The sequence below is a fragment of the Crinia signifera genome, chromosome 4, assembly GCF_055691185.1.
Source record: "Crinia signifera chromosome 4, ASM5569118v1, whole genome shotgun sequence".
Taxonomy (NCBI): Eukaryota; Metazoa; Chordata; class Amphibia; order Anura; family Myobatrachidae; genus Crinia; species Crinia signifera.
Window position 1 is genome coordinate 313,445,936 of NC_139220.1, and position 25,477 is coordinate 313,471,412.

At 44.7% G+C, this 25,477-nt stretch overlaps 1 long non-coding RNA gene and 6 other non-coding genes across 8 annotated transcripts in view; all 7 read left to right on the top strand.

Moving 5' to 3' along the window:
• LOC146072845 (uncharacterized) overlaps window positions 1-25,477 on the top strand; it is a 44,343-nt gene that overhangs the window by 11,727 nt on the left and 7,139 nt on the right. The window lies entirely within an intron of this gene.
• TRNAG-GCC (transfer RNA glycine (anticodon GCC)) lies at window positions 7,234-7,304 on the top strand. The gene has a single exon. It is a non-coding gene; the product is annotated as a tRNA-Gly (tRNA).
• TRNAG-GCC (transfer RNA glycine (anticodon GCC)) lies at window positions 7,735-7,805 on the top strand. Its single transcript has one exon. It is a non-coding gene; the product is annotated as a tRNA-Gly (tRNA).
• On the top strand, window positions 9,037-9,107 carry TRNAG-GCC (transfer RNA glycine (anticodon GCC)). Its single transcript has one exon. It is a non-coding gene; the product is annotated as a tRNA-Gly (tRNA).
• TRNAG-GCC (transfer RNA glycine (anticodon GCC)) lies at window positions 13,662-13,732 on the top strand. Its single transcript has one exon. It is a non-coding gene; the product is annotated as a tRNA-Gly (tRNA).
• TRNAI-AAU (transfer RNA isoleucine (anticodon AAU)) lies at window positions 15,098-15,171 on the top strand. The gene has a single exon. It is a non-coding gene; the product is annotated as a tRNA-Ile (tRNA).
• Window positions 22,667-22,737, top strand: TRNAG-GCC (transfer RNA glycine (anticodon GCC)). The gene has a single exon. It is a non-coding gene; the product is annotated as a tRNA-Gly (tRNA).

The window sequence follows — 25,477 nt, forward strand, 5'->3', positions numbered from 1 at the left end:
GCATACAATCAAAAAATCGGCAGCCCAGATACTACATAAGTACCAATATTTCTTCTGAAATTGAACAGTTTCATTTGGGTCCAACAAATATGCCCTCTTTTAGCTTTGCTTATCTTTGTAAACTTTGCCTTCCTTGACCAAGGCATTTATGAAATTCTTCATTGGGCCCTACTTAATGTGAAGTGGAGGTAAAATGATTTGAAATGGCTCAACCAACGGAGTGTACTTGATGTTTTTCTTTTCAACAACAATATAGGTTTCTCTCTCTCTCTCTCTCTCTGGCCACTTTTTTGATACCGTGATTTTGAGTTTCTGTGCTCGCCCCTAAACACAGAAAACAGCAAGCAATGTGGCATCCAGCACTAAGAAGGGGGTGGTGGGGGATCTGGAATATTAGGCATCCCCCCCACCCGGAGCGGTGGTGATATTTCAGCCTAGGTGGACAGCCAAAGATTTTTGTTTGAGGCAAAGTCTTTATGGATAGGTAAAAATTCTCCCCCTTTTCCATTTCTGTGATATTTTGCCATTCACATGGTCCAGTGTTCTTCTATTCTTGTCTCACTTTACTCAAGTATGGGGAAGTGTGAAAAGAGTGCAGAGGTGACACTCCTCACCAAACTAGTCCTAGCTATGATGGTTGATTACAAACTACATGGAGTGTGTAATTAGCTAGCTATTAAGTGTGCAGGTCAGAAGCTTCTTCAACAACAGAAGCTAACCAGCTTGGCACATATTGCTTATTGTCAATGCGAAAAAGAAAAGTAGAAAAAAAAAAAGAGTAAAGCTAATATTGTTGCCTTCTCTTTGGTCCAAACCCAGAAGTAAGTTTTTGTATTAAAAAATAGCCACAAATTCTTTTCAGATTCAAGACCTATCTTCTGTTTAAAAATGGCCTCCAACAGTTTTGGTAACCCCTTTTTTTCTGAGGGTTTTCTCAACTTTGTGATGATGTTATTTCTTCATGGTGTGGTGTACTAGGTTGACCCCCAAAAGGTCTGCACTGGGAAAAGGTCGACACATGCAACAATTGATATGAGCTTTTCACTTTTTTATGTCAATGTTGCAGAACGATCTCTTCTGGCTGTCCGGATTCCCTTGAGTGATGCGGTAGTCTCTGACTTCTAACATCACTTCTGGAATGCCGCCCCAGAAGAATACCCCGCAACAGAAATTCTGAAGCGCATGCTCCGGGAATTCACAGTGCAGGGAGGGGAAGTTCTTCTTCCAGCACATTTTCACTGTTGTCTTTGTGTGCAGAACACAATCTGACCGGTTTTGTAGGGGCAAATATTTCCTTTTGTAACCACCTACTACTCTCACCCACCTGCATGACTTGTCTCTGGTAACCACCTCATGCTCTTATAAAACCTATCCGTTCTGCTACTCCTACATATTTATACTTATGGAATTCTCTACCATACCTTGTCAGAGTCGACCACGGCCTTCAAATATTTGGGCAGTCTCTAGAAAACCCTCTCTTTATTAGAAGTTAGATTTCTTCCTCCTATACTGCCCACACTAACTGGCCCAATCTACACTCCAAGCCACAGTTGCTTTTTTTTTTCAACTAAGGTATTTTTTCCTATTGGATTGAGCAGGGCCCTCCCTACCTTGTATATCTTAAGCCCAGTGGCGTAACTATAATATGTGCATCCCCCCACCCCCCGTCGGAAATTACAGAAGCGCCCTACCTTACCCCTCAAATGTGCCTCCGCCACCGGGACCCGCAAATCTGCTTGTCTACAGTCTGGGTCCCGGCGTTCCTCCTGGCTGCTGCTTGAAAATGACTATCACAAAATGGTTGCCCCCTAACAGCAGATCGTTTTTGAGGATACTAGAGGAGTGTCTGTTGTAGGAGGGCAACCATTTTGTGATGGTCATTTTCAAACAGCCAGGAAGAGTGCTGGGACCCGGACTGTAGACAAGGAGATTTGCGGGTCCCGGTGGCGGCGTCACATTTGAGGGGTAAGGCAGGCTGCTGGTCCCGAGCAGTGCAGCATAACGGTGTGGGCGCCGGGGGTCTGCGGGGCTATTGTTACACCACTGCTTAAGCCCCATACACACTAAGCAATATTATGAATGACATCACTCATTTTGTCCCTTCTGAGACATATCGTTTATAATATCAATATAGTTAACAATGCGCTGTCACGTGGGTCGTTACTACAGGGGCACCAACGACATCACTGAACGATATCATTATCAATATTGTTCATTTTGAATTCGATATATTGATAACCTGTGTATGGGGCTTTTGTATTAAAAATGTCTTTGTGCTATATATATATGTTCTATTTTCCAAATGTCATGTCATTTTAAAAGTACAAACGTGAGCATTGGTGGTTCAGTGGTAGAATTCTCGCCTGCCACGCGGGAGGCCCGGTTTCGATTCCCGGCCAATGCAGCAGCATTTTTTTATTATTTTTGCCATTTTTGACTTCTGCTATTTACTACTAATGTGCATGCTTTTATTAAAATATTTCATTTAATCTTATAATAAATGCAAACTGCAAAGTAAGTACACTGCACAGTGGAATAAGAAATGCTGCCACATCATCAGTTCCTCCAGCTGAGCTTTTCCTTACAGCAGAGCAACATGTATTAGAAGAGTTCCGGAGCTGAGATCAACTAACTGCTAGAAAAGTCACTTAAGACAACACACTTCAGGTATCCTGCACCTCAATCGCAACTCCGACTCTGTATCCGTGCTATCAGGATGCATACGTGGTGCGACATAGACGCATCTCATCCAGCTTTCAGCAGTTAGATTCAATTTCTTCACATTAAATCAGCAATTACTTAGGTAGCATATATCTCTTCGCAGTATACACAAGGAAAGAAAATGTGTGTCGTGGTCTAGGAGAAATAATGATACTCTTTAATTGGGTAATTTTTTAAAAACTGCGAAATATATAAAAAAAATACAATAAATGACAATTTATCTCTTTGAATACTGAGCCCGATTCAGACCTGTTTACATGGCTGCGAATTCCCACAGCGGCCAATGATCAACATACTGCGCATGCATCGCGGCGGCTGTGATGACTGGTGCCCAGTGTAGAAATCATGTGATGGTGAGCGGCTTCCGACGGGATTTGGAACTATTCCCTCGGTGCGAAGAGATGTGCAGCTGTACACATCCATTTGCACAGTGAGCCCATTCATTCGCAAGGCGGATTGAGACCTGCTCACTGGGCTGTGAGTGTTCAGAGCCCAGCAAGCACGTAAACGGTGCCCTGCCAAATGCAGGCCCACCGACCCTGTGCACGGCTGCGAACGTGTACATGGGGAGGAAATCATTCACCATCAAATTTATTTTTCCCCGATGACATCAACAGCCCTCCCTCTTAATGCCCGGGGAATGCCTGCGTTTTCTGTGGCACTGCCAGAAAACCCTGTCGGCGCGCCTCCAAATGCCCGCAGGGTGTCAATCATAACTCTCGGGTCACCTCTGCCTTCAGGCTGATGGCTCTGTTTGGCCTCTTTCCTGTTCCCTAAAAATCTTCCACAGCAGCCTTGGATTAGGACCATTCAGACAATTTCTGTATATTTAGGGTTAAATATTTCTTCTGAAATTGAACAGTTTCATTTGGGTCCAACAAATATGCCCTCTTTTAGCTTTGCTTATCTTTGTAAACTTTGCCTTCCTTGTCCAAGGCATTTATGAAATTCTTCATTGGGCCCTACTTAATGTGAAGTGGAGGTAAAATGATTTGAAATGGCTCAACCAACGGAGTGTACTTGATGTTTTTCTTTTCAACAACAATATAGGTTTCTCTCTCTCTCTCTGGCCACTTCTCTGATACCGTGATTTTGAGTTTCTGTGCTCGCCCCTAAACACAGAAAACAGCAAGCAATGTGGCATCCAGCACTAAGAAGGGGGTGGTGGGGGGATCTGGAATATTAGGCATCCTCCCCCCCCCCCGGAGCGGTGGTGATATTTCAGCCTAGGTGGACAGCCAAAGAACACAGAGGAATGCTCTTAAATTTTTGTTTGAGGCAAAGTCTTTATGGATAGGTAAAAACTCTCCCCCTTTTCCATTTCTGTGATATTTTGCCATTCACATGGTCCAGGGTTCTTCTATTCTTGTCTCACTTTACTCAAGTATGGGGAAGTGTGAAAAGAGTGCAGAGGTGACACTCCACCAAACCAAACTAGTCCTAGCTATGATAGTTGATTACAAACTACATGGAGTGTGTAATTAGCTAGCAATTAAAACCCCTTTTACACCGCCGAAAAATCCGGGTCAGAGGCGGGTCAGACCCGGATCTTCGGCGGTGTAAATCCCTAACGCCGTGTCCCTTTACACGGGACTTCTACCCAGGTCCTGACCTGGGTAGAACATGGCTAGGACCTGGGTAGAGGGCGGTGTAAATGGGAACGCCGGGTCGGATGACCCGGCTCCCATTTACATGAATGGGGAACGTCCAACCTGCGGACCGCAGCGTCCGCAGGTTGGACGGGTTGTCAGCCTGACACTGACAGCCGGCGCTGCTGTCTGCTATACCCTGCAGACAGCAGCAGCAGCGGCGGGGGAGGGAGGTGAACGGATGCCTGTGTGCGGCATCCATTCACCTCCTGTGCGACGGCGGGGGAGTGTGCGCGGGGACTGGGGGCAGCCTAGCAGCTTACCTTAGTGCTGGGCTGCCCCCAGCAGCGTTCCGGTCCGGCGGCGGCGCGCGGCGGTGATTGGGGCTTGGAGATGACATCGCGCTGTCATCTCCAAGCTCCGGGGGGGGGGGGCGGGTGCGGGTCGGGCTGTCCGCCCAGTGTAAATGGCACTAAACGCCGGGTCGCACCCGGCTTGAACCTGGGTCTAAAAAAGCCGGGTACGACCCGGCGTTTTGGTGTAAAAGGGGTATAAGTGTGCAGGTCAGAAACTTCTTCAACAACAGAAGCTAACCAGCTTGGCACATATTGCTTATTGTCAATGCGAAAAAGAAAAGTAGAAAAAAAAAGAGTAAAGCTAATATTGTTGCCTTCTCTTTGGTCCAAACCCAGAAGTAAGTTTTTGTATTAAAACATAGCCACAAATTCTTTTCAGATTCAAGACCTATCTTCTGTTTAAAAATGGCCTCCAACAGTTTTGGTAACCCCTTTTTTTCTGAGGGTTTTCTCAACTTTGTGATGATGTTATTTCTTCATGGTGTGGTGTACTAGGTTGACCCCCAAAAGGTCTGCACTGGGAAAAGGTCGACACATGCAACAATTGATATGAGCTTTTCACTTTTTTATGTCAATGTTGCAGAACGATCTCTTCTGGCTGTCCGGATTCCCTTGAGTGATGCGGTAGTCTCTGACTTCTAACATCACTTCTGGAATGCCGCCCCAGAAGAATACCCCGCAACAGAAATTCTGAAGCGCATGCTCCGGGAATTCACAGTGCAGGGAGGGGAACTTTTACCCCTTTTACACCAAGGAAAAACCCAGGTTGGACCCAGGTCAGCTTTGGTGTAAAAGGGGCCAACCCAGGTCCAGTAACACTGGTCTCCTACCCAGGTCCTGACCAGGGTTGAACACTGGTTGGACCTGGGTCGTGGGCGGTGTAAATGGTCCCAACCCAGGTTTGGACATCCAGGTAGTGCTGAAAGGATACCAGAAGTGCTGGAAGCCATTCCACAGTGCACTGCAGTGGCAAAAGACAGCAGCCAGGAAGGATACGGGCAGTGCACACAGAAATCATAATTGAATGCAGTATCATTTATGTTATTTTTTCTTGGGGGGGGGCTGGGGGGAGCACATGGGAGATTCGGTCTGCTGCTGCAGGGGAAGGGGGCTGGGGGGAGCACATGGGAGATGCTTCACTTTTATACCACTATGTGTGCTTGAGCACTGAATGAAACTTTTTAAAAAATATTTTACAAAATAAACAAACTAGTCATGTCTTTTAACTTTTATTTTAAATCATTGAAGGAAGGTTGGATGGCAGTTTATCAGTCCTAAAATGGACATTTTTAATGTCATCCATAGGGAAAAGCAGGGCTGATCCAGGTTCAGTGTAAACTGCGCAGACCTGGGTCACAGTGCTGTGTAAATGGGGTAGGAAGCTGGGTCCAACCCTTGAAACTTCCGTGTTCAAAGACCAGGGTCTGACCAGGGATTTTCGTGTAAAAGGGGTATAAGTTCTTCCAGCACATTTTCACTGTTGTCTTTGTGTGCAGAACACAATCTGACCGGTTATGTAGGGGCAAATATTTCCTTTTGTGTATCCACCTACTACTCTCACCTACCTGTATGACTTGTCTCTGGTAACCACCTCATGCTCTTATAAAACCTATCCGTTCTGCTACTCCTACATATTTATACTTATGGAATTCTCTACCATACCTTGTCAGAGTCGACCACGGCCTTCAAATATTTGGGCAGTCTCTAGAAAACCCTCTCTTTATTAGAAGTTAGATTTCTTCCTCCTATACTGCCCACACTAACTGGCCCAATCTACACTCCAAGCCACAGTTGCTTTTTTTGTTTCAACTAAGGTATTTTCCTATTGGATTGAGCAGGGCCCTCCCTCCCTGGTATATCTTAAGCCCAGTGGCGTAACTATAATATGCGCATCCCCCCACCCCCGTCGGAAATTACAGAAGCGCCCTACCTTACCCCTCAAATGTGCCTCCGCCACCGGGACCCGCAAATCTGCTTGTCTACAGTCTGGGTCCCGGCGTTCCTCCTGGCTGCTGCTTGAAAATGACTAACAAAATAGTTGCCCCCCTAACAGCAGATCGTTTTTGAGGATGCTAGAGGAGTGTCTGTTGTAGGAGGGCAACCATTTTGTGATGGTCATTTTCAAACAGCCAGGAGGAGCGCCGGGACCTGGACTGTAGACAAGGAGATTTGCGGGTCCCGGTGGCGGCGTCACATTTGAGGGGTAAGGCAGGCTGCTGGTCCCGAGCAGTGCAGCATAACGGTGTGGGCGCCGGGGGTCTGCGGGGCTATTGTTACACCACTGCTTAAGCCCCATACACACTAAGCAATATTATGAATGACATCACTCATTTTGTCCCTTCTAAGCCATATCGTTTATAATATCAATATAGTTAACAATGCGCTGTCACGTGGGTCGTTACTACAGGGGCACCAACGACATCACTGAACGATATCATTATCAATATTGTTCATTGTGAATTCGATATATTGATAACCTGTGTATGGGGCTTTTGTATTAAAAATGTATTTGTGCTATATATGTTCTATTTTCCAAATGTCATGTCATTTTGAAAGTACATATGTGAGCATTGGTGGTTCAGTGGTAGAATTCTCGCCTGCCACGCGGGAGGCCCGGGTTCGATTCCCGGCCAATGCAGCAGCATTTTTGTTTTACTATCTTTTAATCATTAGTGCATGTGAATCTGGATCAAGTATCACCTCCAGCCTTCAAAGTATTAGTTCTAGACTTCAAACAAAGAGGGTTAAGATTTTTACTCCTAGCTATAGAAACTAACACCCTCATTCACATGGGTATGGAGTGACTGAGCATGTGGACCCCGATTAGTGTACAGTGATCCATCATATGTCTCACTTCTCTTGACATGTTTTGGGACCCGTTCCGCTACCGCTTCACTCGGCACACTTTACCAATTCAAATCGAAGTCCACGTGGATTGTAAAGTATGAAGAAAAAAAAAACACCTCAAAAAAGTGTGTCCACTTTTTAGTGGTGTCAACCTAGATATTGTCTGTCAGCCACATTGCGGACCGAACCACTACTGCATCTGACGGATGATCATCATGTGAGCATTGGTGGTTCAGTGGTAGAATTCTCGCCTGCCACGCGGGAGGCCCGGGTTCGATTCCCGGCCAATGCAGCAACATCTTTTTGCAGATTAGAGTCCGATTGGAAATGAGCAAATTTTGGGGGGTATATAGAGGAATGCTGGATGCAGAATTCCAGTGCTTGATGTGTTTCTCAGTCCAAATAACCTGGAGGTTTCCTCAGAAGCCTTCACTGAAGTCACCTTACCCATACAAGCGGGAACCAGTAAATATACTTAATGGAGGAAATATATACATGTTTAAAAGCACAGGAACTTTCCTTTATAAATAAAGCTGGAAAGGAGTCTGCTTTTGAATCCAGATTAATATCTGGAGATACTTATATATTTTTACAATCAATCAATAGGAGGCTCCCCACTTCAAAGGAGACTGATATTAAACGGTGTGGGTAAGAGCCAATGAAAAAAATTGATGGATTGTATAGGGTATATTATATTCAATGCTGGACATAAATTGTTTTATAATTATTAATTTATTATTTAAGTGTATGGTAATATGTATATCAATTTTATAAATGTATTAAATATTTGATAGATCACCCAGTGCGCTCTCTTTAATTAATTTTGTTTTATTAAAAGAATGGCCAGGAAAAAATGGGATCGATAATATTTAGTACAGAACAGAGCCATTGTGATCATGCAAAAAAGAAGTCTAGAACAATACCGGTCATACACAATGAGATCAATAATCAAAGTTTCTGTAATGAGAGAAACTAGGAGTTGAAGCCTACTACCAGGTCTGCTAAATTGTGTGATGGGTCAGGTAATACATCATGCACTTTGCATTGGGGAAAGAGCAAAAAACATTGCTGCCTCTGGTGAACCATCAGATCTTTGCCATCAGTGGTCAATTACCATCCTTACCAGGCCACATTGCAGGATAGTCATCAGAGCATGTGAATCTGGATCAAGTATCACCTCCAGCCTTCAAAGTATTCATCAGCTCTAGGCTTAAAACAAGGAGGTTCAGATTTTTACTCCTCGTTCACATCGGTTTGGAGTGACTGAGCATGTGGGCCCCGATTACTGCACAGTGTCCCATCATATTTCTCACTTCTCTTGACATGTTTTGGGACCCGTTCTGCTACCGCTTCACTTGGTACACTTTACCAAATCGAAGTCCACGTGGATTGTAACGTATGGTAAAAAAAAAACACCTCAAAAACTCATGTGTCCACTTTTTAGTGGTGGCAACCTAGATATTGTCTGTCAGCCACATTGTGGACCAGACCACTACTGCATCTGAAGGATGATCAATATGTGAGCATTGGTGGTTCAGTGGTAGAATTCTCGCCTGCCACGCGGGAGGCCCGGGTTCGATTCCCGGCCAATGCAGCAACATCTTTTTGTTTTTCTATTTGCTATTTTTGACTTCTGCTATTTTCAATTAATGTGCACGCAATTCTTAAAATATTTCATTTCATCTTATAATAAATGCAAACTGCAAAGTAAGTACACTGCACAGTGGAATAAGGAATGCTGCTGCCACATCATCAGTTCCTCCAGCTAAGTTTATCCTTACAGCAGAGCAACATGTATTGGAAGAGTTCCTTAGCTAAGATCAACTAAAAGTAAGATTACTCAACACACCTTTTACAGAATAATATGCAATAGAGACCATTCGCCCAGAGCAGAGGTAGTGGGTTCCTTTATAATTCAACAATTAAAAAATGCACTGTAAGAGCAGGATATTATCATTAGGACACTTCCCAAAAAACAATTAGGAATATACAACAATTAGACCTTTAAGTTGCCTGACAGGAAGAACCGTAATCTGCCATCACTTTCTGGGTTTGAATAGTTCTTATAATATTTCATATTTAACCCCCTGCTGCAGCAGGCTGTCCCGGAAAATTTCCAGGCATACCACTATGCTGCAGTAGGAATGCGCCAGTGGTGACTCCAGCTGTGCACCTTTGGCGCACCACCTCTAGGGCCCCCCCCCCCACCCCCCATCACCTCCGATCTAGCAATCATAAGCTGGAGCTCCCCTGCCACTTCCCCAGCCGCCATTCACTTTACAGCAGTGATGAAGGCGGCATGCTCGGGGATGTTTGGGGTGGCTCGGGGGGGGACTCAAGGGCATTCAGGAGTTCAGGCACCCGAGTCCCCCCCCCGAGCCACCATGAACATCCCCGAGCCTGCAGCCTGTGGTCACTGCTGTGACTGGAGGCAGGGGAGCTCAGCCTCCGGCATACAAACGCCGGATCAAACAGTGCCAGATTAAGCCTTTCGGGGGGCCCGGGGTACTTTAGACCGGGGGGCCCCCTTGCACTTGTCATACTGGCCGCAAACTGAATGGGAGAATATTACACTGTCAAAACACAGAGTAAAGGCAGAATAAACTTGGTCAATCGGTAACTGCAGGGGAGATAGATATATATGTATATATATATATATATATACACACACACACCACATGAAAAGCCTGTGTTTGTCCCTCTGCACTTTACTCTGTAGGAAAACTCACAGTCCTAGTGCTGCCTCTGATTAAAAACCCTCCCATGACTAAGCTGCTGCTGCTGTTCTCCATGGGCCTGAGAAGCATGTAATGAGCTCCACCAATCAGAGCTCAGCACAAACCTCTCAGCCTCTGCCCTCTGGTGCAAGGTGTCATGGGACTTGGTCAACTCCCAGTAATGCACTGCATGCTTGGCTCCCAATGCTCAGCACCATTAATCATTGTCACATTGGCAGATAGGTGAAGCTGAAGCACTACCCCACTCCCATGCACAAAACCTTTAGCTTTTTAAATACATGCCAACCATAGGGGGCCCCTAGCTAGAAGGTGGCCTAGGGGCACTGACCCCTTGTGCCTCCATTATAATCCGCCCCTGGGAGCAAACCATGTTCTGTGGTGGGTTTTGCTGGGGCAGGACAAACCTGCCCCAGCAAAACCCCCCACTCAAGGAGATAATCAAGATGACAAACACTACAATACTTCGTTTTTTTAGAATAAGTTTGTAAATCATCTGGCAAAGAAGAGCACTCGTTTTCTCCCACATATAACTTTACTTTGCCTATAATCAAAAACCGTAATCACCAATGTTAACAGATTTTGTTTTTGTCCATTAACTTATAAAATACTAGCCTTAAGGAAAATGTTATGCTTATGCAATCTTGTTCCACCTACCCTTCCCAACCACAGCAGGGCAGAAGCTGCTGCAACAGTCAGAGCAGGTCTCCAACTATCCACCTACCCTTCCCAACCACAGCAGGGCAGAAACTGCTGCAGCAGTCCGAGCAGGCCTCAAACTATCCACCTACCCAACCAGAGGAGAAGCTGCTGCAGCAGCCAGAGCAGGTCTCCAACTATCCACCTACCCTACACAACCACAGCAGGGCAGAAGCTGATGCAGCACCCAGAGCAAGTCTCCAACTATGCACCTTCCCAACCACAGCAGAGCAGAAGCTAGTGCAGCAGCTAGAGCAAGTCTCCAACTATGCACCTTCCAACCACAGCAGAGCAGAAGCTGCTGAAGCAGCTAGAGCAAGTCTCCAACTATCCACCTTCCAAACCCCAGCAGGGCAGAAGCTGCTGCAGCAGCCAGAGCAAGTCTCCAACTATGCACCTTCCCAACCACAGCAGAGCAGAAGCTACTGCAGCAGCTAGAGCAAGTCTCCAACTATGCTCCTTACTGACCACAGCAGAGCAGAAGCTGCTGGAGCAGCCAGAGCAAATCCCCAACTATCTACCAACCACAGCAGAGCAGAAGCTGTTGCAGCAGCCAGAGCAAGTCTCTAACTATCCACCTCCCCTTCCCAACTACAGCAGGGCAGTAGCTGCTGCAGCAGGTACAGAAGATCCTGAAAACCTTCAATGAATAAGCAAACACAAGACAAATAACTGACTGGGGATCGAGGTCACATGGATTTCATAATGATATCTACAGTGTTCGATTCACAGACCACTCTGCTGATGAGTCGCTTATTAATTTAAGTTTGTCAAAAGTTTTAGAAAGTGAAAATGTTTTTCACTTAATGGACCCTTATAGGCCTTTAAGGGAGTCTGTTTATTGTGTTGTATTCATAAAGTCATAAGCTTTCCAATGACATATCACAACACATGAAAACAACAGAAATAGCATGGAATCTTATGACAGCACCCTTAAGGGGTCGTCCAATTAAACCTATCTTCCAACTTAGATTGTCCCTTAAGATGATAATGTAGTGTGCAATGTTTGAAGACGTTTAGTTAAAGCATTCGAGAGTTATTGTGGAACAGCCACGCACACACGTACTCATCGTTCAGCTATACACAAATGAGGAAAATGAGCATAAAGTGTGTGTGTTAAGGGGGGGAGGGGGCTCGCTGCACATCCCCCATTTTTGACATTTTTAAGTCTGCCCCCAATAGTGGCAATCTTGGCTGAAATCATGACCACAATAGTAGTGTACACTAAGACAGGTGTCTCTACCATGAGGTTGGGAAATGAATGCTTAGAGAACTAGGTGGTATTATGGGTTCTGGAATAAAAGTGCACGTCAACCTTTGGTTGTTGACCTATTGACTGTCTTTTTGTCAAATTGCAACATAATTCACGACATGTTGAAAAATTCCTAGTGCATTAACCAACCCAAAAGGTATTCAAAATGGCTGTATCGGAAAGCTGTTTTCCAATTGCTACATGTCCAGATATCGCTCAAATTTTATGCTCAGCTTTTGATTCTGGCAAGATTGTAATTCGATTTAATGTGGCATTTAATTTAAAGGCAAGAATTTGTTGTAAATGTAGTGGATATTGTCACAGTTTGGGGCTTTTGTGGGACTGGCAGGGAGGAGGCAGCTGAGGAAGTGAGTGGATGGATGTAGTGCTTTCTCGTGTACCCAAAGTACAGGATAAATGGAAGAGAGTTGATTGACGTTTAGACGATTTAATGATAAGGTCTTGCAGTACAGTCACTGAATAAACTGAAATAGAAACAAGCAACAAATACTGATAACGTAAAGAATAAGGTAACAGTAATAACAGTAGCAGTTCATATATCAATGGATGGACTGTTGCATGAACAACTGTAAAAGAGGTTGAAGATGACTGGAGGATTTGGATATCACTGTAAGAGTTTGTGGATGATGGTATGCAAATTGGAAATTCTGTGAACAACTGAAGACTTGGAGACAACTGGATGACTGTGAAGACTTGGAGATAAATGGATAAACTGTGAAAACTTGAAGATAATGGGATAACTGAAGACATGGAGATGACTGGATAACTGTGAAGGCTTGGAGGTGACTGTGGACCTTTTGGTAACTGTCAAAATCAGGATACCTTACAGCAGCAGACTCAGCGACCACATGGCAAGCTGTGATCAGAGGCAGCACCGCAAGGCTCAAGTGACAGCGACTAGGACAGGCGTAGCATGGGTTAACTCAGGAGCTCAGGACTGTACTAATGACCAGAAATGGTCCCTCGTGGAATGGGTCATGTTGGGAGGTATGCAACATGTGAAATGTAGATATTCTCAGAAGGCCTACAGGTAATTTTATGCTTTTGTACTTTTGACGTTCAGGTGAATCTGGCTCAAGAGGCCGATTCAGAATCCGAATTTAGCCCCAGCACTGATGGTCGGGGTTTGCGTATGCGCATTTGTGTACATTCGCCGGGTCGTTCGCTGTGGTGAGGGAGGGATGGGGGCCGAAACATGGGTGGACGAGGGGAACACCCAGCATTTTATGATTTCTTCTGCTACCGGCTGCATTGGGGGGGAGATGTTCTCATACACATCCCCTCACGTTACCGAGGGGATTTGGCCAGGTGGTGGATGGCCGCTGCTTAGCAGGCAGTGTTGAATTAGGCCCCAAGAACACCCTTCACCCTTATAGCTAGTCATCAATTTTAGTCTCATAGTAAAAATTGTACTTAAAAAGTTTATAACAGTTCTATGTGAGCATTGGTGGTTCAGTGGTAGAATTCTCGCCTGCCACGCGGGAGGCCCGGGTTCGATTCCCGGCCAATGCAGCAAAGTTTTTTTTCACATGTTCATTTTATAGTTTTGGTTACTGCTATTTACGGTACTTATGTAGTAACTGGGCTGCCGATTTTTTGATTGTATGCCTTAAGTTAAGGCATACAATCAGATGCGATGCGATGCGATATCGCATCGCATCGCATCCGATATCGCATCCGATATCGGATGCGATGACCCGATTTTTCCATAGGAATCAATGTTAAAATGATTCCTATGGAAAAATGGGTCCTTTTCATACCCCTACTATCCAAGTGGGCATGGAGTTGGATATAAACCTGTGGCGAGCGTAGCGAGCCACCGAGCCCGAAGCGTGGCGAGCGAAGCGAGCCCCGCGAGGGGACGGTATTCGTCCCCTCGCGGGGCTCGCTTCGCTCGCCACGCTTCGGGCTCGGTGGCTCGCTACGCTCGCCACAGGTTTATATCCAACTCCATGCCCACTTGGATAGTAGGGGTATGAAAAGGACCCATTTTTCCCATTGAATTCCATGTTAAAATGGACTCAGTCCATTTTAACATTGATTCCTATGGAAAAATCGGGTCATCGCATCGCATCGCATCGCATCGAATCGCATGGTCGCATGCGATGCGATGCGATCTCCCGATCCGACCCGATTTAGAAATCGGCAGCCCAGTTACTACATAAGTACCCTATTTACTATTTACATGTTTTTTATTTACAGTTTATTATATTTTACAGTAAATGCATATTGCAAAGTAAGTCCACTGCAGAGTAGAATAGGGAATGCTGCCACATCATCAATTCCTCCAGCTGAGCTTTTTCCTTACAGCAACAGTATTGGAAGAGTTCTGTAGCTAAAATCAGCTCTCTTGTGTGTTTTTTGGAATGAATTATGAGAGTCCTAGGAGCAGTAGTATAGTATAGGACACAAAACAAAATGAAGAATAAACAAACAAATCTAGGCCTTCAAACTTTCTGATACGTTTTCCACCATACATTCTTATGTTTCTATATCTTATTTTTAATCAAGATTAAAGATAATTCAGGGTTGCCAACTTTTGAGCTGCCCTCTCCGGGAGAGGGCAGCCAGCTCCAGCAAGTAGGGGGCGGGCCCGGTGGGCATGACACAGAAGGGGGCAGAGCTGTGGGCGGGACTAACCAAATAAGATTGCAAGCATGTTGACCTTCCCAAAGTTGACCTAATGCATGTGTCAATCTTAGGCATGTCGACCTTTTGTCTGTGTCGACCTAAGGCCTGTCAATGGTTGACTCAACGTATGTCGACCTTCAATTGTCAACTCAATGTGTGTGAGCGACTCTTTCATACGAAAGATATTTTAAATATAGTGTTGATACGAATTTGTGAAACACAGGAGTTGCTTGATGGTTTTAACATGGCCGGTTAGCTCAGTTGGTTAGAGCGTGGTGCTAATAACGCCAAGGTCGCGGGTTCGATCCCCGTACTGGCCAGTGTTTTTTATTTGACCAAACCACTGATGCAGCAACGGTAAGTTTTAATGCAGTGCATAGATATTCCGCAGACCTTTTTAAATTAATCTAAGATATCGTAATAACATAATTCACAACCTGTTAAAAAGTTCCTGGTACATTAACCAACCCAAAAGGTGCCACAAGGTATTCAAAATGCCTGTACCCATTCTGAAAGCTGTTTTCCATTCGCTACCTGTCAATGTCATGTCAATCAAATGATATGCTCAGTTTTGCCAAATTTGCTGGAGCAGCCATGATTTTGGCGAGATTGTCATTAGATTTGAGACGGCAATTAATTTAAAAGCAAGATTTGTCTCCCTATCCACTATCTGCCGCAATCATGTTAACATTTGTAGGCTAATTTTGTCACAAAGGCCTGGGATCTGGTTACATTGTCAATTATCATGTCAACATTTATAATATTTGATACCACAATGTTAACATGATGGGGGAAATTTACTAAAGGAAACTTGTAAAAAAAATAGGTGTATTTGTATCCAGAAATACATTTATTTTTGACATTTACTATGCCGAAAATACGGCAATTCGTAGTCGTATTGATGTACTATCAATAGGAATACGAATTTCCGTATTTTCGGGATAGTAAATGTAAAAATAAGTGTATTTCTGGATACAAATACACCTATTTTTTACAAATTTCCTTTAGTAAATTTCCCCCGATATAACGTTTCAACAAGCTTTATGACAACATGGTCAGAATGTTGATTTGTGAAATGTTGATGTTCTCAGAAAGTCTACAGTTAGTATTAGACATCACTGAAAGGGTTAATATTAGTCTGCTGGGGAAGGAGATCAGGCACTAGGGGTTTGATTCAGACCTGACTCCTGGACAGCGATTCTTCGCCCCTGCCAGAATTTCTCCCCGCCCCTGTGCACGGCTGCTTTTCATAGCCATGCAAGCAGGGAGAAATTAATACGGAAACGCCATTGAATGTACTCCCCCCTAGACTTACTCGGCGCTGCGATGGGTGTGGGGAGTACAGGGCCGCTAATGATGTCAATGTCCCTCCCAACAGCCAGGCCAGTCTGTGTTTTTCGGCAGCACTCCCAGAAAATGCCAGGGTGCTGCCTACATACACTGGCCGACTGTGAATTATCTTGGGGACGGCATTGCTGGCTTTGTTCGCAGGGGGACGTCACGCATGCAGTGTACCGTGTGTATGTGCTGTCTAACAATAACACTGGGCAACAATGAAAATATTGTCCAAGTATTTTTTACTGATTTTGTATAATTATGATGTACTGAATTCAAAAAATGATTTTTGGTCAATCAGGTCAACTTTTTGAGTTATAGAGTTTTCATTAACGTGTATTTGTACTTTCGCATTATAGGTGCATTATGACAGGTATAGCAGAAACCTGAGCAAATACAAATTTATTATGATGATTTATTAAGATGGTGAACTTTTTGTATGGACAATAGTCGGGGTTCACCAAGTACCCTTGCTTTCTGTGCATATGGGACAGTAGGAACAAAGCTCAACATTACAACAAGAAGGACTGGCCTGTATGGGAGGAATTGGTGCCTGGCAGATCTATGAATATCCAACATCCCTCTGGTGAACAGAGACAGGATACTCTTTCAACCGCTGCACATCAAGCTTGGCTTGATAAAACAATTCACCAAAGCTCTGGACAGTGATGGTGGATGCTTCACTTACTTGTGCCAGGCTTTTCCAGGATTGACACCGTAATGCCCATTGCACATTTTAGCGAACTTTGTAATACCAATTACACATAAAGCCACACATTATGCCCATTGCATACTATATAACACACCACAATGCCCATCACATACTATATAGCACACCGTAATGCCCTTCGTATACTATATAACACACCATAATGCCAATTACATACTATATAACACACCGTAATGCCCATTACACATTTGACACATATGTGCCGCTTAACTAGATGCTTGATGGCAGGGGCTTCATGCAAGGGGGACTGAAATTGCTTGTTGCCAAGGGGGACTGAAATTGCTCGTTGCCAAGGGGGACAGAACTGTGCAATAGGTCAGGATATCGACGTTGGCATCCTGACTATCGCTAGGAGACTGGCAGCAGATTACCAATATCAATGAAGATGTCAGGGTCGGAATCCTGACTTCTGGGTTGACGAATGTAATTATGCTGGCATGGGTTAGGGTTAGGGCGGAGAAGGGTAGGGAGTTAGGTTTAGATACTGGGGGGGGGGGGGGATTCAGGATTAGGCAGTGGTGACAGGGGTTAGGCACTTAGAAGGGGAGGGGTAGTGTTATGCTGTACAGTAGGGGGTTTAGGGGTTTAGTGAGCATGGTACAGAGGGTACAAAGTGGCACTCCAGTGCATTTATGTGTCTTGTTAAAGTAGTACCATCTCAAGCAAGGACAGTATGTATCCAATAGGTAAAAAGCAGCACTCCAGAAAACTTATAGAGAAAGTACCTCCTGTTGTCCACGCTGCAGTTCTCAGCTTCTGTGCTGGGGTTAGGAGGGCAGCTGAGCTTGTGCAGGTGATGGCCATGAAGAGGAGGATAAACCACTTGCTGCTGAAGTCACCCAGGATCCTGGCTCTGCTCTCCCACATACATGCAACAGCCTTTCGACCTGCTGCTGCTCCCAGAGGCTGTCCCCTCGCGGCTCGCAGTGTCCTTCCTCTCTGCCAGGAAGCAGCAGCAGCAGCTTCATGTAAAGAGTGAGTCAGCCGCCCGGCCTCACCGCTTGGCAGGGACCGGGCGAGCACGGCAGGAGGCAGCCGCCGGGCGCCGACGCACGCTGCCGGTTAGTACTATTTGCGTAGGGGGGGGCGGGCCGGCGGCGCCCTTCAACCAATCGGCGCCCGGAACATGAGCTCCGGTGGCTCCGCCCTCCCTACGCCTCTGCCGATCTCTCTTCATTAAGCCTGACCAGCTACCATTCATTGATATCCATCATTGTACAGCATTGAACTTATTTATGCCTTTTTATCTCATGTGTTATTCTGATTTGATGCACATGTTTGTATCGGACAAAAGAGAGGGAAAATGTAGAGACATTCTGGTGGGGTGCACTCTCGGGACTGTGTGTTATAACTAGTCAAACTGACTGAATAGTATTGTAAAATGTTACTTTTATTAATCATTTATTAAAACAGTTTTACATTAAAATAAAAGGTGTGTAGAAAAAGTTAAGAAATTGTGATTAAAATAATGATGTTTATATATTGCTACTATGCTACTATGATCTTTGGACTTTCCCCAATTGTGGTGGTGCCATCGATGGAAAGCATATCTGCCTCATGCACCCTGCTAATACTGGCTCTTTTTTCTATAATTATAAGGGCTTCTTTAGCATTGTTTTAATGGCTATTGCTAATGCCAAATATGAATTTATCTTTGTGGACATTGGCAAAAATGGCAGGGTTTCTGACGGTGGGGCTTTGGAAAAGACCATGTTCCATGACAAACTTAAAAACAATGGACTTCATTAACCCGAGCGGACACAGAATGTGCATGGTTTGAACTTTATTTTTGTGGCTGACGAGGCGTTTGCCTTGCACGCCAATGTTGTGAAACCCTACCCCCAAAGGTCACTTAATAGAGAACGCAGAATTTTCAACTACCGCCTGTCATGAGCTACAAATACATTTGGCATACAGTACTTAGCAATAAGTTTAGGATTTTTCATAGTGCCATAAATCTGCGACTAGATAAAATAGACAAGGTAGTTATGGCCTGTTGTGTGCTGCACAACTATCTACGCAGAAAAACACAGTCTGCACACCCCAATGTTTCAAGCATGGATGACAGTGAAACAGTTCAGGAGCCAGTAGGATTAACATGTTTGGAGACCAATCTAAACACAAGAAATGCTACTATGCGTGCAAAATTGACCAGAGAAGAGTACTTGCAGCACTTTAATGGTGTAGGCGCAGTGGATTGGCAGGATGACATGATCTGCTAAAAATTGCTATGACATGCTACCTTTGTACTGTACTTGCTTTGTACTTTTTATCTTCATATTCAATAAATATTTCAAATATGTATAATCTGTGGACTTACTGTGCCAGAGAGGGTTTCCTCAGCAGGTTCAGGGTTCTGAGGTGTGGAGCATGGGGCAGCCTGGGCCGCAGTCATATTTCCGATAGACTCCCTTGGCAGCTCTTGGTCCACCGTGAATGCCAGCAGATCGTAGTACCAGAGCCTGGGCACATAAACTTGGTCTGTACCGGCCCCTGATTTTTTGGATCCCTCAACCTTGTTCAGCTCCTTTTTGAAGACTGTCCTCATGTTGGCAATCCTTGTCCGCACCCATTCTAGATTTGCTGTGGGGTAATAAGGGAGGCTGACCTTCACCAACTCCTCCAGCACGACAGCTCTCTTCTGCCTGTTGGAATAATCTCTGGATTTGCTATTCCAGAGACAATTCTGGTCTCTGTAGGCCTCAATGAATTCCTTCATGAACTCAACATTCTTCTCAGTCATTGTCGAAATGTCTGTTCAAAAATAAAACATAATGGACATTACTTTCATGATACACACAACAAATACATCAATAAAGCATTTGTCATAACAACAGTAAACTGTGGTTGAGTACTCACCAAAGGAAAAAGTGAAAGGAAGAGTGTGTATTCTGCTGTTTACATCCACGTATTTCACCAGAATGAAGATTATTTTGTGTCGCACGCATAGAAAACTGGTTGCACGCGTGCAGAGAAACTGTGTGATTGGTTAATAGCGCTCGAATGTCCTGCCCATGCTCGTGTTCAGTGGCACAAACAACGTGCCTACAAGGAGCCATGTACTGCTCTCTGATCACAAAACTGTCTTTTGCCCCTGTATTTGAAAACCACTATAAAGACTGGGTACGCGTCAGCCGGCAGGGTGACTATGGACAGATACGGCAAACTGACTGTAGTCGCGTACCCCATATTTATAGCAGTTTCGTATCTGTCCATAGTCACCCTGCCGACTGCCTGAAGACGCTTTCCCCCGTCTTTATAGCAGCCAGCAGGGTGGCTAGGGACAGATAAGGCGACCTGCTGTAAAGATGGGGTGCATGTATAATATGATTATTTCTTTAAATATACATGGGGAGAGGTGAACGCTTCTTGTGCTGTAGGAGAGATCATGCAGCTATGGAACGCCCACATGGGCATTCCAGCTTTGGCAGTATAGTCGCAAGAACGGCCAGCATATCGATCGAACATGCGTACACACTGCACTTTTGTTCCGATATGGGCCCATCCTGTCGGATGAAAATTAGACAGCACTGAACCTTCGACCGTCCGAGTATGGACGGACAAGACCGTTTTCGGACGTTTATCGATCGTACTGAGGGAGTCGGGACAGCCTACACACCTATACAATCTGGACGGCCGTCCATCCCAGAACGGAAGAACGGCCCGACGATTGTATAGATGTGTACCCAGCTTTAGATTTTAATTTTGGTTCTCTCTAAAGGTTCGTACACACGGATAGATTTGGCAAAAGATCTGGGCATTTCCGACTGATTGAAACGACCAATCGCTCAAATCGTTCCGTGTGTATGAATGATATAGATGAGGATGCGTGTACCCGCCGGTCATTGGTATAGGTCGATGATCTTTCCTGCATGCAGAAAGATCATAGACCAATCGTTAGCGATGTATACCAATCATTTCATGTGTATGCAAGATGAACGATTTGGTAAAGCTGATTGACTGGCTCCCACTACCCTCCACCATCGTTAAATATCAACCGTTCATGTGTAATCGTTTGCTCAATCGTTCATCATTTGACACCAAATCGTTTGTGCAGGAGTTCAGAGGAAATCGTTAAAGACATTTAATAATTTGCCAAATCGTTCCATGTGTACGCACCTTTAGAAAGTACCAATTTATTTCTCTGGGTTATTTCATTCTGTATTTTATTGCAACATGTTTCAATGTGTGTTGCTCTATCTGTTATTTGTAATTTTGTTTCCTTTTTCTAGGCTAGATGCCTGTTCTTCTTTGTCACAGTTGCAATATTTGATCTCTATTGATTGTTAGTAGGGCTACAATAAAATGCACTTCTTCAATAGAACACAGTGATATAATCTATATTTAAATTCCGGATGTCCCGAATAAGTATTTTTATTCCTTATTGCACAGTCACAGTTTGACGATGTAATGCTGCTTTATCCTGGCAATGTATACTGTGCGTGCACTATAAAATATAGAGTATATCTATTCTCTCTTATTATATTTAGTATTGGCTACCTCACTGTTCTGATTGTGTCGGTGTGCTGTATTAGTTGTTTTACCAATTCCCGTTATTCTCAGGTTTAATCGCTGCACTATATCAGCATATGGGTTTACACTGAATCTGTGTGGCTTGCAGTAGTATGTTCATCACAGTGGCTGCTGCTCAAGATGTCCCTGTTTTATGGGCAGCCTCCCGGTCCGTGCCTTTTAGACCGCATTAACTGCACAATCTGACACTTTGCCAGGATATGGATCCATTGCACATCAACACTAAATCTGTGTGGCGTGCTACAATGTCTTAGTTACAGCAGCTGCCTTTTTATTTTATGTGTTATTCTGATTTGATGCACATGTTTGTATCATCTCATTGCGATCTGTTTGTGCATCATCTTTGTTTCCAAACTTTGCAACCATTGCTATTTCCTATCTCATGCACTAAGACCAGGCATCTGCTGCGGTTACTCACTCTCTATTTACCTACCTAGGCTTGGCCAAATTGTTGATCAGCTGCTTTGCCCCCATTAGTTATATTTTCCACAAAGAGCAGGTTTTCCACTCTTCCATAAATGATCAGAACTTCACCATTGATAGCAAAGTCATTGACTGTTGGTGGAAAACCATCCCTACCCGACCACATTTTGACCACTCAGCAGCGGATCCAGTTCATTGTACATTATGCTTTTGTAATTCAAAGAATCTGGATCAAGTACGCCCTTCACCCTTCTAACTAGTCATCAAGTTTCGTCTCAAACCAAAATGAGTGGAACAGATTGTTGTGCCCCATACACAGGGGGTGAGGGATTCTCCGTGCTGAGCACACAGCAATGAATCAGCGATGTGTGCTGAGCAACCTGGCATGGCCAGTGTCCTCTGTTGAGAGAAATCTGGCGATGACTAGATTTATACTGCATGCAGTATAAATCTAGCCTGGCGATGTGTGAGACCGCGCATCAATGTTGCCTACACCATTTTTGTAGGTACTCCCAGGAAACGCTGGGCATCCCCATGTGACAGTCCCCTGCCCGCCTCCATCTCACCCCCCCTTGTGTGAATGCCTTGATGCCGAAGATGTCTGCACAGCTGCCCTGCTTGTGTGCATATGAAAATTTGTGCATGCGCAGAGGCAAAACATCAGTCCCCGGTGCAAATACGCCGGGGTCCGATCAAACTAGAATCACCCCCCCAGTCAGATCAATCACTTACAAATAGGTCTATGATCGCCCCTTGTGTATGCCACATTACTTTTACTCAACAGTAGTATGTGAGCATTGGTGGTTCAGTGGTAGAATTCTCGCCTGCCACGCGGGAGGCCCGGGTTCGATTCCCGGCCAATGCAGCAAAGTTTTTTGTTCTTTTCATATATTTAGAACTTATGTGCAAGTTTTGTACATTTCACTGTAAGTCCATATTGCAAAGTAAGTCCGCTGCACAGTGGGATAGGGATGCTGCCACATCATCAGTTCCTCCAGCTGAGCTTCTCCTTACAGAAACCAGTATTGGAAGAGTTCAGTAGCTAAAATCAGCTCTCTTGTGAGTTGTTTTTTTTTTTTTAGAACAGAATAGTATTATAGGACATCTTCCACCACAAAACAAAATTAATAAACTAACAAAGCTAGGCCTTTAAATTTGCTGTCATGTTTTTTTTACTATCAATTTTTATGTTTCTATATATCTTAGCATTTGTGGGTCCATGGGAGCACCCACTCATTAAATACTTACCCCGTTGGCATCAGCAGAGCTGCACAAATCAGGAAAACATTTTTTTCCGGTATTTTGCACATGCACGGTAGGTAAATCAGGAAAATGCCCACCGTGCTGTTTCCGTGGAGACATTACATGTACACTTGTGCCGACACAAACTCTCCAGGAAGATTGTTCCACAATTTGACTGCCCTCACCGTAAACAATATTTTCCTTCCAAGGGTCTGTAACATACCCCTATTCAAAGTTTTATTTGATTTCTTGTTATTTTCACCGGCCTTGGCATTATCTTCAGCTATCCCCTAGCTTATTTCTTTCTCACATGGTTTTAAGTTTGTTCTATTTTTCTTGTCTTTTCTGAAAAGGGTACATCCCTCCATGTTTATAGCCCAATCATGTGACTTGTTGCACCATGTTTCTGTTATACCAATTATATCATAATCATCCCTTGTGGCCAAGGTTTCTAGTTCCCAAGTTTTGCCTGCCAAGCAGTTTTAATTTCGTTGACAAAAATGTTGACTAAAACTGTTTGTCAATGAAGGTTTTTTCTGTAACTAAAATGTGACGATAACGAATATAGGAATTTATAATTAATAATGAAAATGTTGACTAAATATTCGTCCTTGTTGTGATGACTAAAATTGACTAGACGATAATGCTGTATAATTTTTGTAAGGACACCACATTTTTCAAGTGATTGATTTTTTGGATTCTTTAATGAATAATACTGTATTTTATACAGTTGTATCCACAGGGCCGGCGCCACCACTAGGCAAATCTAGGCATTTGCCTAGGGCGCCGGCCACTGGAGGGCGGCATTTTGTGCCGCCCGGGTACCTGTCCTACGGCGCTGTGTATTTAAATCTGGCGGCGGAGGCAGCGGGGGTCCCTGCAGTCCATTAAAAATCATGAGCGCTATCCGCCGGGCTATGCGGAAGCGCTTCTAGTGTGAAAACTCTGGCAGCACGGCGCACGCTGATCTCAGCCAATCAGCGTGCTGCCAGTGTTTTAACACTAGAAGCGCTTCCGCATAGCCCGGCGGATAGCGCTCGTGATTTCTAATGGACTGCAGGGACCCCCGCTGCCTCCGCCGCCAGATTTAAATACACAGCGCCGTAGGACAGGTACCCCCCCGGCACCGGGGCGCCCCCACCCCGACTCGCCTGGGGCGCTCCGGTGCCTTGCACCGGCCCTGTGTATCCATCTTCTCTGGCCCTAGATTTACTTACTTGGGCTGCAACTGCGGAACATGTGCACTGCAGGGGGGCAGATGTAAAATGTGCAGAGAGAGTTAGATTTGGGTGCGTTCTTTTGTTTCTGTGCAGGGAAAATACTGACTGCTTTATTTTGACACTGCAATATAGATCTCACTTTGAAGTAAAACCTCACCCAAATCTAACTCTCTCTGCACAAGTAACATCTACCCCACCTGCAGTGCACATGGTTTTGTCCATCTAAGAAGGAATTTGCCAGAAGGAGTGAACCAGAATAACCCCCACTGTTACATTTTTGGGGGGGGAAAAGAATGAGAGACAGATACATTTACATTGAATCATCTGCACCATTTCCCAGCACTTTACCAATTATAGTAGCTCTTACTAACTGCTTTGGGTCTCATCTACAGTTGGATATAAGTCATTTTACAAGATTCCTCTCAGATGTAGCAGTACACACCCACGCATCTAGGCGCCACGTTCACAATATCTTTTCACAAGTTCTCCATATATGGAACTAGACGCGCCCTTTGGGTGGAGCAAGACACGCCCCCTCAATGGGGCACTGTGCAAAATTCTACTACCAACTATAATCTCCCTGAAACTAGTTTTTAAAAGTAGGCAAGTATGGTTTGGGCTTCCAGGCGATCAGAGAGGGGAAAGGTGCCCACACACTAGAAAGATCTGCGATCTTAAGATGTGCGCATAAATCTCTATGCAATTTTGGGGCGATTCCAAGCGATTTCAGCACTTGAATCGATAAATCGCTTGAAATCGTCCCAAAATCGCATGTGTGTGACATTTGATCCGATCTGAGGCGCGGTCCCGTGTGCATCGGACCAGATCAGTACAATGACGTCTGACCTCCTGCAGCGGGCGGGCACTGGCGGCTCCCAAATGAGTAATGTGTGCGCAGACTAGGAACCAGTGAGTAAGTGTGTGTGATATATTGTGAGGGAGTTGGCTGTGTGTGAGAGTGTGAGTCACTGCGCACTGTGTAATGCGAATATGGGTCACTACGCGCTGTGTAATGCGAATATGGGTCACTACGCGCTGTGTAATGCGAATATGGGTCACTACGCGCTGTGTAATGCGAATATGGGTCACTACGCGCTGTGTAATGCGAATATGGGTCACTACGTGCTGTGTAATGCGAATATG